General features: G+C 37.8%; 1 protein-coding gene across 2 annotated transcripts in view; it reads right to left on the bottom strand.

Annotated features, from left to right (window-relative positions):
* LOC121387191 overlaps positions 1 to 14,858 on the bottom strand; it is a 70,500-nt gene that overhangs the window by 33,338 nt on the left and 22,304 nt on the right. The gene's annotated exons all lie outside the window — the stretch shown is intronic.

Genomic DNA, 14,858 nt, shown 5'->3' with positions numbered 1-14,858 from the left:
AACTATCATCACTAGCGTCTGTATCCAAAATAAAGGGTTTCGAAAAGTCTGGATAGGCCAATACAGGAGACCGCTGTAATGCCAATTTTAAGTAATCAAAAGCTTCTTGACACGAAGGATCCCACAGAAATCTAACATGTTTTCTTGTCAAGCGGAATAAAGGAGTTGCTATTTCAGCAAATTTATCAATAAATTTCCTGTAATATGAGCAAAGACCTATAAAACTCCTAACCTCAGTAACACATTTTGGAGTAGACCAATGTTTTATCTTTTCTATTTTCTGCGGATCCGACTTAACTCCATCCTTCCCCACTACATATCCCAAGTACAAAACTTCACGTCTAAACAAACAACATTTTTGAGGTTTCAACTTTAAACCTGCCTCGGTCAAACAACTTAACACTTGGTGTAACCTTTGTACATGTTCTTCAAAAGATTGGGCATACACAATTATATCATCAAGATAAATCAGACAGGTTTTCCAATGTAAGCCTTTTAAGACTCTTTCCATTAATCTCTCAAATGAACTAGGAGCATTACATAACCCAAATGGTAAAACATTGAATTGATACAACCCAGTGCCAGTAGTAAAAGCTGTTTTCTCCTTTGCATCATCTGTCAAACCCATTTGCCAATATCCCGATGCCAGATCCAAAGTTGAGAAATACTGTGCCGCATTCAAACTATCAATACTATCATCGATTCTAGGTAGAGGATACGCATCTTTTTTAGTCACCTGATTTAATTTACGGTAGTCTATACAAAATCTCATGGTACCATCTTTCTTTTGCACCAGAACTACAGGAGAGGCCCAAGGACTTTCAGAAGGTGAAATAATTCCCTCCTTCAACATTTCGTCAACCTGCTTATCTACCTCCTGTTTCTTAAACTGAGGAATCCGATATGGTCTTTGTTTAATAGGCAAAGAATCATTAACAATGATATCATGTAATAACTTATTACACCTGCCCAATTTCTTATCAGCTTTCATGAATGCTTGAGCATTATTTATGAGAAATTCCCGGATTATATCCCGTTTCCCTATCTCTACATTCTCCTGAGTATCCTGAATCAATTTCTCCAAAAGTTCATCAACTTCAGTTGCATCCTCTGCCTCATTAACATTTGACTTACAGACTTTAACTGGACAAACCGTTCCCAACTGAAATCCCTGGTTTATAACACTTATATCATCAGACATGTTACAAATCATTACTGGCACTTTGGATTGTTTACCAAGTGTTATTAGTGATCTTGCAGCTAATGGAGAACCCTTTATCAATGCTAATCTAGTATTTGGTTCGACTAACCCTTCCTGATATGTTGGACCTCGTTTCAACACCTTACCCATGACTATGACTTCAGAATTAGGTGGTATGAGGATGTTCTGTTCTGCAAATATCCTACAACATTTACACTCAGAAGGTTCATCATGTAATGAAATAGTATTGTTCTCCAATTCCAAATGAGGTTAAGTGATACACCATATTCCTTCAAGAAATTCATTCCCAGTATACCTCCTTCCTCCATCTCAGCTATCACTATTTCCTGTTCATACAAATATTTACCCAAGCAAATATCCAACAAACAAGCCCCTTTAACCTTCAACTCTGCACCATTCACTGTTCTAAATTCATAACCTAACGGATATAGTTCAGGCATCTCACTTCCGAAGGCAATTTCAAACAAATCTACGTTTAGAACATCAGAACCCGTGTCCAAAAGAAAATCAATTTCTTGATCATTTATTTTTACTCTGACATACTGAACTACACTTCTGCTTTGGGCCTTTTTGTGAGGCCAAGATACGCCCTCTACCTTGGTCTGGGTCCGTTTAATGGACAGAAACGTTGTATGTGACCAAATTCCCTACATCTAAAGCACTGAGAAGGCCCATCTACCTTATTCCTGGTTTCTACATTTGGCCTATGTCCATTTATCACTCCCGGGGTCTGAAAGCTACTACCCGCATTTTCCATTCCAGAATTATCGGCCACCCTGTTTCTCCCACTTCTTATGTTATTCATTTCTGTCAAACACTGCTGTAACTGATCCTGCAACCTTTCCATTTTACTTTTCATCTCATCAATCTCCAGTCTGTTCCCCCCAACCTGACCTATTTTAGCTTTACCATCTAGCCTTTGGTAACTTTCTTCATCAAGGGCTATGCGTAATGCTGACGACAAAGTTACAGGTTGAGCTCTTCTCAGCTGTTTTTTTATATCAAGGTCCTAAAAAGCCTCGATAAACTGTTGAACAGCAATATTGTTTTGGGTCACATCGTCAGCATATGGATGCGCTAAACCCACCAACCGTTGAATACCTCCTGCTAATTCAGATAATGATTCTCCCTTTCTCCTCAACCTATTCCTTAACTGTGTCCAATATACACCCGCATTTCGTTCAGGCTCAAATCTATTCAAAAGAGCAGACGTAATTGATTTTAGATTGTTTTTCTCATGGACACGCAAATCACTGTAAACCTGTAATGCATTACCCCTTAACTGAACAGCTAGAAACTGACATGCCTGAGATTCCGACCAATTATTTATTCCTACACACAACTGAAAGTGAGTAAGCCAATCTCTACAACTTGTTTGACCAGCGTATGTATCGGGCATAACTTTCGGTCTACCCATCCCAACTCTTTCTTCCCCGTCCCTCACCAAACTAGGTAGGTCACATGTCACAATATTTGGAGTGCTAGTAGGAGGCATTGTATAATCATGACCTAAATCTATGGTCTCGGACACTACTACAGGTTGTAGAATGACTCTGTCTCCCTCGTGATAGCTATTTTCATTTATCAAAAACGGTCTACGGTCATACGTCTCGCTTGCCGACAGTCTAGCGCGGGTTTCTGCAATCTCTCTTTCTAACCTTTGTCTTTCCATATCAAATACTTCATGCTCTTGACTATCCATATCAACAAAAAAAATATATGCAACTTTATTTTAACAAAAATTAATTAATTAATTTATTATTATTATTTTTATTTTTATTTTAGTTGTTTTATTTTAGAGTCCCGCCGGAGGTTCCAATGTAACGATTTCGCTTTCTCAGCACGTGCCCACTTATAGACCGGTGCTAGAATCGAATTAAATACAGTTCTAAAAATGCCTTGCTGGGTTCGGCTACCCCTTTCGGTCGTAGACTTCCAAAAATCACATTTTAATATGTAAACTCATGATTAACCTTTCTCACTAACTAATACAATAATCACATAAGTCGTCCTTTTTCACAGTGTTTATTTAAGGGTGTCAATAGATCATAAAAACAATTACAGTTAACCAGCAAAATAATTAAGATTTTTAATAGATTTCATGATTGACATTGAGAGATACAGGTTACATAATAGTTATTCAAATTTCGCACAACTCAACCACCATTCAATTCCCCGCCAATGAAACATTAAGAATCCCAATATGGATTACCATTTGTTTATTCTAAGAGAATGAAAATCCATCGAAAACGTACCTAAACATTCATTTCCACTCGTGAAACCACAAGATTTCAAAACGTGGAATACTTGGTAATTTACGAGACAGAAATAATATTTCCTTCACTCCATTCCTCTCTCCGAAATTCCAATAATCTTCTTTCAAAAAATACTTTAGTAACCTCTCAAGTGTCAATGCAAAATATGCCTAACAATAATTTTAAGGTTTACGGTAATGCAATGCGAGACGGTGACAACTAACGAAAATACACTACCATTTGGTTAATGAATTACATAATAAATAAATAGCTTATCATTGTCGGTTCTCACATAATAAATCTAAAACACAATTTGGAATAACCGAGCGAGAGAGAGCCATTCAAAATCTACACATAAAAAAACCCACAATCAACAAACACACATGTTGTACCTGTGGTTGGAAAGTCAGAAGTGAGTAAACGGATGGACAAATCTAGCATTAATACATGGAATGGCTCTCATTGGTCCAAATTAATGACATGACATTAATCGGACATGACGATTGGTTAACCTATCATAATAATTCTTCGTAGAAATAACGAAGATTAACGACAAACTTAATTATAGCCGAATATTGCCGAAAAGTATACATCGCTACAACAAAAATTACGTAAATAAAATAAACAAATCTAACTTGATTATCTTCTCAAATGATATCCCAAAATACAATATAACATTATTATTGTTTAACCCCTCCCCAAATATTACACAACGTAATATTAACTATAAAATCCAAGCCTAAACATTACAATATTATATGGTCTCATGCCACTGTTTGGAAAATCAATGGATCTGAATGATCGTTCCTGTAACTTTACCCATCAATAATCTGATTCATAGAAGGCTGATTAAAGTGCTAATAGGGTGCCAGAAGATGTTAGTATAAGAAGTTCAGAAACCAAGAATAAAATTAAGAAACCAAACATAAGTAGAAAAAGGACAGACAACAAATCAGATTATTCAGGAAAGTATTGGAAATATACAGATTTGTTACAGTAATATATATTGTTTTGGGGTACCATATGTTTCGTCCCCAAAACAGTTCGCCCCCTCCCCTAATATTATGTTAGGTAATAAAAATGATTTTGGCTTAGGTAATTGGTTGTTTGGCAAGTCTTCCTTATTCCCCCACTCCCCAACAAATTGTTTTAATATTTGTTAGAATTAATGTAATGATAGTTATTAATTGATCTTTTTTTTATGCTTATAAAACATTTTGTTTTATAATTTTAAGCAACATAATGTGTAAATTTTATAATCCTTTCTGGTGATCAGGCTTGGGGTCGCAACGTCATGCATTCATATTTTTTTTGTACATACAAAATTAATTATTTGAAAGTAAAATTTGGTTTGGGCTACAATAAACCTCAATTGTTTAGGGTACCAGACGTTTCGCCCCCAAATCGGATGTCAGTTCACCCTTGCGTGCTTAACCAGTTCGCCCCCACAAAGGTACCAGTTCACCCCCATAAAGATTTATATGTACTAATTAATTAATTAAACTGGTGATTATGTCAAATGTTCCTGCACTGACTCAGGATCCAACCAAATCGTGGAAAGATGACAATCCCTCCCCTCTAAGAAAAGAAACACACACACACACACACACACACACACACACAGTTTAACATGCCTCTAAAGAAACAATACAGTAATTGTTTAAAAGTAAGAAATAATTGGGATTTGGGGGCGAACTGACAAATAGTTGGGGGTGAACAAGCAAACAGTTGGGGGCGAACTGGTACATGGGGCGAACAGGTCAAACTGGGGGCAAAACGTCATGGATTCATTGTCTATACAAAAAGTAAGTTTTTGTTTAAAGACACCACTAGAGCACATTGATTTATTAATCATTGGCTATTGGATGTCAAACAGGTAATTTTGACATATAACTTTTGAGAGGGAACCTGCTAAAAATTAATTAGTAGCAATGTATTTTTTTCTATGCACAATTCCACAACAGGATAGCACTTTGGTTGCATTTTGTATTTATATTATAAAAATTGTTTCATATTACTTTGACTGGGGTGTGGTATCAAGCCTTTTCGCCCCATGCCAGTTAATTTCTTTTCAAAACGCTTGTCTTCTCTTTTGAAAAAAACTATAAAACTCTTAAACTGACACAGGAAAATTCTTGGATAGGATATTGACATACCTTTGAAGATGGATTGGTTTGCATGAGGATGAAATGGACATTTACTTTGATTACAACAAACACAAGTTATATATATATACTCTTCAAAAAAAGAAACGCAAAAGGGTACAAATGGGTTATAACTCCGATTTTATGTTTCCTACCGGTTCATGCTTTGTGAATATAAGGTCATTGCATGTCCCAAACACATTCCCACGGTTACATTCGATAAAACGCAGCTACTGTACAATAAAGTTCCAAAATGTGAATATTCGCAAAAACTGCAGCCACGTGCAAACCATGTCACCACTGCACGTGCGTTGTCTGCACGTGCAACATGAACACCGACAGTATAAAAGTGCAGGGTGTTCGCTTGCCTGGCCTCTGTATCTGGCCGACAGTTGACAATCCAGGACATGCCACGTCTCAGTGAACCGCAGAGAAACAATGCCATCGGCCGACTAGACGCAGGCGAATCCAGAACGGCCGTTGCCAGGGCATTCCATGTGTCCCCAAGCACCATCTCCAGACTGTGGGACCGTTACCAGCAACATGGATCAACACGTGACCTCCCTAGATCCGGTCGACCACGGGTCACTACCCCCGGGCAGGACCGCTACATCCGGGTACGCCACCTTCGGGAACGATTGACTACTGCCACCTCCACAGCCGCAGCAATACCAGGTTTGCGCAGGATATCCGACCAGACCGTACGGAACTGCCTACGTGAGGTAGGAATTCGTGCCAGACGTCCAGTTCGAGGTGTCATCTTAACACCACAACACCGTCGACTCCGACTGCAGTGGTGCCAGATTCATCGACAATGGCCTCAACTGCGATGGAGACAGGTGTGGTTCAGTGACGAGTCCCGATTTCTGCTCCGACGTCATGATGGAAGATGTCGCGTGTATAGGCGTCGTGGTGAACGTTATGCGGCAAACTGCGTGCAGGAAGTGGACAGATTCGGCGGGGGTAGTGTCATGGTGTGGGCAGCTATCTCACACACTGGCAGAACTGACCTGGTCCACGTGCAGGGCAACCTGAATGCACAGGGCTACACTGAACAGATCCTCCGGCCACACATCGTTCCAGTTATGGCCAACGCCAACGCAGTGTTCCAACATGACAAAGCCAGGCCTCACACAGCACGTCTCACAACGGCTTTCCTACAGAACAACAACATTAATGTCCTTCCTTGGCCATCGATATCACCAGATTTAAACCCAATTGAGCATCTATGGGACGAGTTGGACCGACGCCTCCGACAGCGACAACCACAGCCCCAGACCCTGCCCGAGCTGGCAGCAGCCTTGCAGGCCGAGTGGGCCACCATCCCCCGGGACGTCATCCGTACTCTGGTTGCTTCAATGGGCAGGCGGTGCCAGGCAGTTGTCAACACACGCGGAGGCCACACCCGGTATTGACTCCAGATGACCTTGACCTTGGTGGTGTGTCCTATCACTTACTCACAATGGACTAGAGTGAATTGTGAACAATCCTGCAACATTTGGTAATTATCGGACTCACCATTCAATAATTAAATCAATTCTCCAAATGTTACGACAATGTGGTTTTGCGTTTCTTCTTTTGAAGAGTATATATATATATTTTTTTTTTTTCCAGAAAAATCGTCAGCGCATTCTAGTCATCATATTATGGAAACATTTGTGACTGGTATGTATTTAGCAAACAATAATCTTGTTTTAAGATGCATGACTTGATGCATAAGAGGTGGTCGTTCAATGTCACAAGCCATTATACATAATTATTCAAAAATGTTTGATTATACCAGATCACTTGGAAATTAACTTTAACATGTGTTATCAGGTTAGTAGGAAATGCAATCTCTGCATGACAGTTGGTTGGTAATTTTTAAAACATCTATTTCAGGATAATAACTTTTACACTTTCCTTAACATTAGAATTTTTTATTTTTTTTTCAATTCTTCCTTGTCCGCCCATATTCTTGAGTGAGCATCTTGAATTAAACATTTTAATAATAAAAAAAGTAACTTCCAATTTACATTTGAACAGAATCTGACATCACATGTATGGTCAGTGACAAACATGCAGGGCTTTTTCTCATTCTAACCAGTGCACCACAACTGGACAAAGACTGTGGTATGTGCTTTCCTGTCTGTGGTAAAGTGCATATAAAAGACCCCTTGCTGCATTAGAAAAGCTGTAGCAGGTTTCCTCTGATGACGAGTCAGAATTACCAAATGTTTGACATCCAATAGCCGATGATTAATTAATCATTAATTAAGCGAGAAGAAACCTGCTACAATTTTCCATTAGTAGCAAGGGATCTTTTTATATGCACTATCCCACAGACAGGATAGCACATACCACAGCCTTCGATATACCAGTCGTGGTGCACTGGCTGGAACAAGAAAAGCCCTAAGGGCCCATCGACAGGGATCGATCATGGGTCAACCGTGCATCAATCGAGTGCTTTACCCCTATAGCTTGAAAGGAGTTGCATGCAGTTCTATGAGGTACATTGTAGTATACATGTACAAACTAATACATGTAGACAAATGCATGTATTTTTTTTTTTAATTTCATTATTTCCCTTCCAGTCCAACACCCTTTATCTTTTCGTAATAGTTTATATTTTGTAGGCCTGAAAATTTGTACAGATTCTTTACATTCAAATATATATCATGTATTTTATTTTTTTATTTCTTCATAATTAAAATTAAAGGTCAACATTGAATATTTCAAAGTCTGTTTTATCCTTGAGATTTGATTGATACCAGGTAAAAAAGTAAACTTGAAAATTTAACTGAAAATTAGTTTGTTTTCTCTTGAAGTTTTGATTCCCCACACCTGAAACTTGGTAGGCTATGATTCTCTAGGGTAGTCTTTTTAAAACTAACAGAAAGAACTAAATGTTTACATTAATAATAAACAATAGCTAATTACATAGCAGATCTATCCAGACTACATTTGTTTTTTCAGAATCCCATCTGAATGTTGGATGACATATATCAAGATGACACTGAACAGGACATAACTGAGGAAAATGGATGTGAGAGAATCCAATCTAACAATTGGAAATAAATATATATATTATTTATAAAATAATTGTTTGCATATACTGTTCAGATATATTAGTGAAAGAAAGAAAGAAAGACATGTTTTATTTAACGACGCACTCAACACATTTTATTTACGGTTATATGGCGTCAGACATATGGTTAAGGACCACACAGATTTTGACAGGAAACCTGCTGTCGCCACTACATGGGCTACTCTTCCGATTAGCAGCAAGGGATCTTTTATTTGCGCTTCCCACAGGCAGGATAGCACAAACCATGGCCTTTGTTGAACCAGTTATGGATCACTGGTCGGTGCAAGTGGTTTACACCTACCCATTAAGCCTTGCGGAGCACTTACTCAGGGTTTGGAGTCGGTATCTGGATTAAAAATCCCATGCCTCGACTGGGATCGAACCCAGTACCTACCAGCCTGTAGACCGATGGCCTACCACGACGCCACCAAGGCCGGTATATATATATTAGTGAGTCAGAATGAAACATCACTTTGTTAAGACTATTGTGCTTCAATTTTTGTTTTGTGGACAGTTACATGTAGTTAACAGATATGGTGTGTAAGCGGTGGCAATAATACAGCAATTGCCCGAGAATATTGAAATGTGGCCTCCAAGGACAGATTGCTGCCTATTTTCATTTGTTTAATGATTAGTTCATCACTGACTACTGGATGTAAAAAATTAAATTGATAATTAATTCTGACCCATAGTCTTCAGAGGAAGCTCTCTACATGTTTCAAAAGCAGCAAGTCATCTTTTATATGATCTTTCCTTGGACAGGACAGAACATACCACTGCCTTTGATAGATATTCACTTATACAGCAGTATTTCTCAAATATCGGTGAATCACTTGTATTTCACTAATTATACTTCACTTACACAGTGTTGTTTGTAAAATATCGGTGAATCACTTATATTTCACTTATACAGTAATGTTATGTAAATATCGGTGAATCACTTATATTTCACCTATACTTCAATTACACAACAGTTTCTGTTAAATATTAGTGAATCGCTTATACTTCACTTATATTTCACCCATACTTCACTTACACAACAGTTTCTGTTAAATATTGGTGAATCACTTATACCTCACTTATATTTCACTTATACAGCAGTTTCTGTTACACTTATACTTCACTTATAAGTCACATATATATCTAACACTTCTGTTAAATATAAGCGAATGACTTACACTTCACTTATATATATAGTTAACACTTCACCTATATGTCACATATACTTTGTATAAGTGATACCTCATTTGCATACAAAATCCTAATTGTTTACTTATAAGTCACTTATACTTGAAAAGTATTAACGACTTATACTTCACTTATAAGTGAAAAATATAAGTCATTTCGGTAAGGGTGATTATAGATAGTACTGAAAGTGTTGAAGATGACTTTCTCCCAGACTTCTCCCCTGGCTAGCCATGAATATAGATAGTACTGACTGTGTCGGAGGTGACTTCTCCCCAGATTAGTCCTGATTAGAGACAGTAATGACTGTGTTGGAGGTGACTTCTCCCCAGACTAGTCCTGATTATACATAGTACTGAGCATGTCAGAGGTGACTTTTCCCCAGACTAATCCTGATTATAGATAGTGCTGACCATGTCAGGTGACTTTTCCCCAGACTAATCCTGATTATAGATAGCACTTTTCCCCAGACTAATCCTGATTATAGATAGCACTGACCATGTCAGAGGTAACTTTTCCCCAGACTAATCCTGATTATGGATAGCACTGACCATGTCAGAGATGACTTTTCCCCAGACTAATCCTGATTATAGATAGTACTGACAGTGTCAGAGGTGATTTCTCCCCAGACTAATCCTGATTATGGATAGCACTGACCATGTCAGAGATGACTTTTCCCCAGACTAATCCTGATTATAGTTAGTACTGACAGTGTCAGAGGTGATTTCTCCCCAGACTAATCCTGATTATGGATAGCACTGACCATGTCAGAGGTGACTTTTCCCCAGACTAATCCTGATTATAGATAGTACTGACAGTGTTAGAGGTGATTTCTCCCCAGACTAATCCTGATTATGGATAGCACTGACCGTGTCAGAGGTGACTTTTCCCCAGACTAATCCTGATTATAGATAGTACTGACAGTGTCAGAGGTGATTTCTCCCCAGACCAATCCAGTATTCCATAGTGCTGCCTACAACACGTGAACTGAAAACTACCCAGTACTATTAATCCAGTATTCCATAGTGCTGCCTACAACTCATGAACTGAAAACTACCCATAACTATTAATCCAGTATTCCATAGTGCTACCTACAACACATGAACTGAAAACTACCCAGTACTATTAATCCAGTATTCCATAGTGCTGGCTACAACACATGAACTGAAAACTACCCAGTACTATTAATCCAGTATTCCATAGTGCTACCTACAACACATTAACTGAAAACTACCCAGTACTATTAATCCAGTATTCCATAGTGCTGCCTACAACCTGTGAACTGAAAACTACCCAGTACTATTAATCCAGTATTCCATAGTGCTGCCTACAACACGTGAACTGAAAACTACCCCGTACTATTAATCCAGTATTCCATAGTGCTGCCTACAACACGTGAACTGAAAACTACCCAGTACTTTTAATCCAGAATTCCATAGTGCTGGCTACAACTCATGAACTGAAAACTACCCAGTACTATTAATCGAGTATTCCATATAGTGCTGCCTACAACACATGAACTGAAAACTACTCAGTACTATTAATCCAGTATTCCATAGTGCTGCCTACAACTTGTGAACTGAAAACTACCCCGTACTATTAATCCAGTATTCCATAGTGCTGCTTACAACACGTGAACTGAAAACTACCCAGTACTATTAATCCAGTATTCCATAGTGCTGGCTACAACACATGAACTGAAAACTACCCAGTACTATTAATACAGTATTGCAAAGTGCTGCCTACAACCTGTGAACTAAAAACTACCCAGTACTATTAATCCAGTATTCCATAGTGCTGCCTACAACTTGTGAACTGAAAACTACATCTGTAATATACATGTAGTTGTTCGCATGAATGAATACTGACTGAACTGCAGGTTTGTTTATTTCTTTTGTCTTTGTTAATTTTGCACCCTTGGATGACAGTGTGCATGAAAATCACCATCGCGGGAAACGTACAATGAATGAAATTAGTTTACAGTGATCGTGACATTAGTTAGATAAAATATTATATATTAAAATTGCTTTATCGTTTTGCCGAAAACAACTGATGTAAATGGGATAGTGAAGTCACAGTCAACAACATGGCAAAAATTATGAAATTATTAGTGAAATTGATGGGTTACTTAAAAAAACCCACATCCCCCAAAAAACAAATAATTCTGAATTCAAACCAACATAAACAATATGCTATTTTAAACAAATAATGAAAAAAGTATCAACTCTCAAATTTTTATTTGTAAAAAAAGGAAAGGAAAGAAAAAACAATACCCTCCATAAATATCCCCCCCACCCCCCATAGTTTTGTACGTTTCTTGATTTGCTGCCATAGGCCTTAGAAGTTGTAATGGGTGGTCACAGGGGGCACTGGCCTCCAACACCCGAGAGACAGTGTATCCCCCCCCCCCCCCACCCCTGAAAAATCAAAGTAATACACAATGTATGTTAACCAGGAATACGGTTTTGTCATTCAGATTTATTCCAGTTTATACATAATTAGCTGAAAAAGATGCATTTTCATATATAAATACTCTATATAGTACTAGGGCGAGACGCAGCCCAGTGGTAAAGAAGCGCTCACTTGATGTGCGGTCGGTTTGGGATCGATGCCCATCAGTGTGCCTGCATGTTAGGCTAGTTCTCATTCCTGCCAGTACACCACAACTGGTACATCAAAGGCTGTGGTATGTGCTATCCTGTCTATGGGATCCCTTGCTGCTAATCGAAGAGTAGTCCATGAAGTGGTGACAGCAGGTTTCATCTCTCAATACCATATGCCATAAATAAAACATTTCCTTCACAGTATTGAGCAAAACAATTGTGGCTGAAACAATTTCATTATAGCTAATAAAAATCCCATTTGGCTAATTTTTTTTGGCTACAGGTATTTTTGATCCAGGGTGAACTGAAAACTACATCTGTAATATTAATCCAGTATCTTATAGTTTGTTAAATCATGTGAACTGAAAACTACATAGATGTAATATTAATCCAGTATGTTATACTGGTAGTATTATATGGTATCCCGGTGGGATACTGGGTTCTTAAAGTCTGGTATCCAAAATTAAATTCTGGTATCCCCGGGATATCGGGATACCGTTAATCTTGAACACTGTTTGAGGTGTACTGATCTTTTGATAGAGAAGCGAACACCACAAGTCCTGTGATTGGTGATAAATGTTAGTGTGTTGGTTGTAAAAAACATTAGTTTCATCTGCGCAAAAAAATGTATGCAATTTTATTTCAGCTAGTACCACTGTGTCAAGTAAACTTATTCTTGAAACATATATGGGGTACCTGTAAAAAAAAGTACTCAAATTTTGTGTGGAACTAGGGTAGTCATAGATGCTAGTACCCGTTATCTCAAAAATGAGCAGCTTATAATTGACCGCCAATTTTTTCTGATTCACTTTAAGGGTGAGGAGTGGTAGTATTTATATTTAAGGCGTTTATGTCGATTGATACGCTGCAGGTAGGAGTTTTAGCCACATATGTTACTATTGTTGTTTATGGGATTTGATTTGGTAATATACACCCTAAATTTTACATAACAGAATTAGAATTCTTAGGAGAAACAGAAGTGCTTGTATGTAATAGTTATAAGACTACACAACTTTCTAAGGGTACCAACATTTTTACAATTAAAAAGCTCCTTCCTACAATAAAACTTGTTAAACAGCCACCAAAGGGAGCCTAAAGAGATAATCTTTCAAAACAGGTGGCTGTTTGAATAGTTTTGATAATGTTATAATAATAATACTACTACTATACTACTAATAATAGATTTTTATTTCAGATCAGTGATCCATAGAACATATTTAAACATCACATACAAAACTGATTACATAATATACAGTAGCTTGTGCCAGCGAGTGACACATACGGATTTGATGTACACATTTGTACACCGCAGGTGGGCAAGTAGGTCGTTTGAGGTTGTTTCGATTTTTCTTTTCAGCGAATATGCTGTTGAGCGAAGTAAAGCGCCAAAGCTTTTTATTCGATGACTGACAAACATCATGCTGGCACTGTATGGTCGTCGTTGTCCGATCATCCATTGCTATGCATTATTATAACATATGTTAAGATCTTTCATGGTATCCTGTGTAAATTTCACCCATACTGCACCCGCGTACAAATTACTACAATAACTCACAAATAATTGTGTTTTAACAGATTCTGAACATTTTGCAAATCCCTGCAACAACATGTTTGCATGTACACAAAGGGCTCTATACTGTCGTTTAATGTCTTTATCGTCTTTCATGTTTTTGCATATAATATGACCTAGATATTTATAGTTCAGTCTATATTTTAGTGCATCACCACACAAATATATCGAAGATATTTGGGTGTTTTTGACGTTATCGTAAGAGGTACAAATATTACCAGTAACAATTCTGCCTATACAGTTAGCTATTCCAGCATCTTGTGTTAACACCTATATTAAAATAACATTAAATCTATACAATCCCCATTGATTTTATATAAATAAAAAAAAAAATTGAATGGGCGTAAAAAGTTGATTTAACGTACATAGACAAAGCCGACTGCTGGTCTCCCAATTCATGGAAAACTAGGATGGTTTAAAATATATATATTCTAATTACATCTATATTCCAATATTCAAAAACATATACATGTATGGGAAGTCCACATTGATTTTAATATAGATGGATGAATGGGTGTGAAAAGTTGATGTAACAAGCAGAGAAAGCCAAAGGTAGGTAGTTTTTCACCCCACAGAGGAAAAGGACGGTTGACAGGGCTTTGTTAACATATCCTAGATACATGTGTATTCAAAACCATATATGGGAGGTCTCCATCATTTCAGTATCCATGGAAGGATGGGTGTGAAAATGTTATGGAATGAGCACACAAAAAGCTGACTGCATGTTGGCAGTTTCCCACCATATACATGGAAACTGGGAGGGTTGACAGTGTTTGAAATGGATTTTGTACTACATTCTATTTGTGTGTGTA

Source organism: Gigantopelta aegis, chromosome 2 (genome assembly GCF_016097555.1).
Source record: "Gigantopelta aegis isolate Gae_Host chromosome 2, Gae_host_genome, whole genome shotgun sequence".
Lineage (NCBI taxonomy): Eukaryota > Metazoa > Mollusca > Gastropoda > Neomphalida > Peltospiridae > Gigantopelta > Gigantopelta aegis.
Note: the sequence above shows the minus strand (reverse complement) of the source record. Positions and strands in the feature narration are given on the sequence as shown.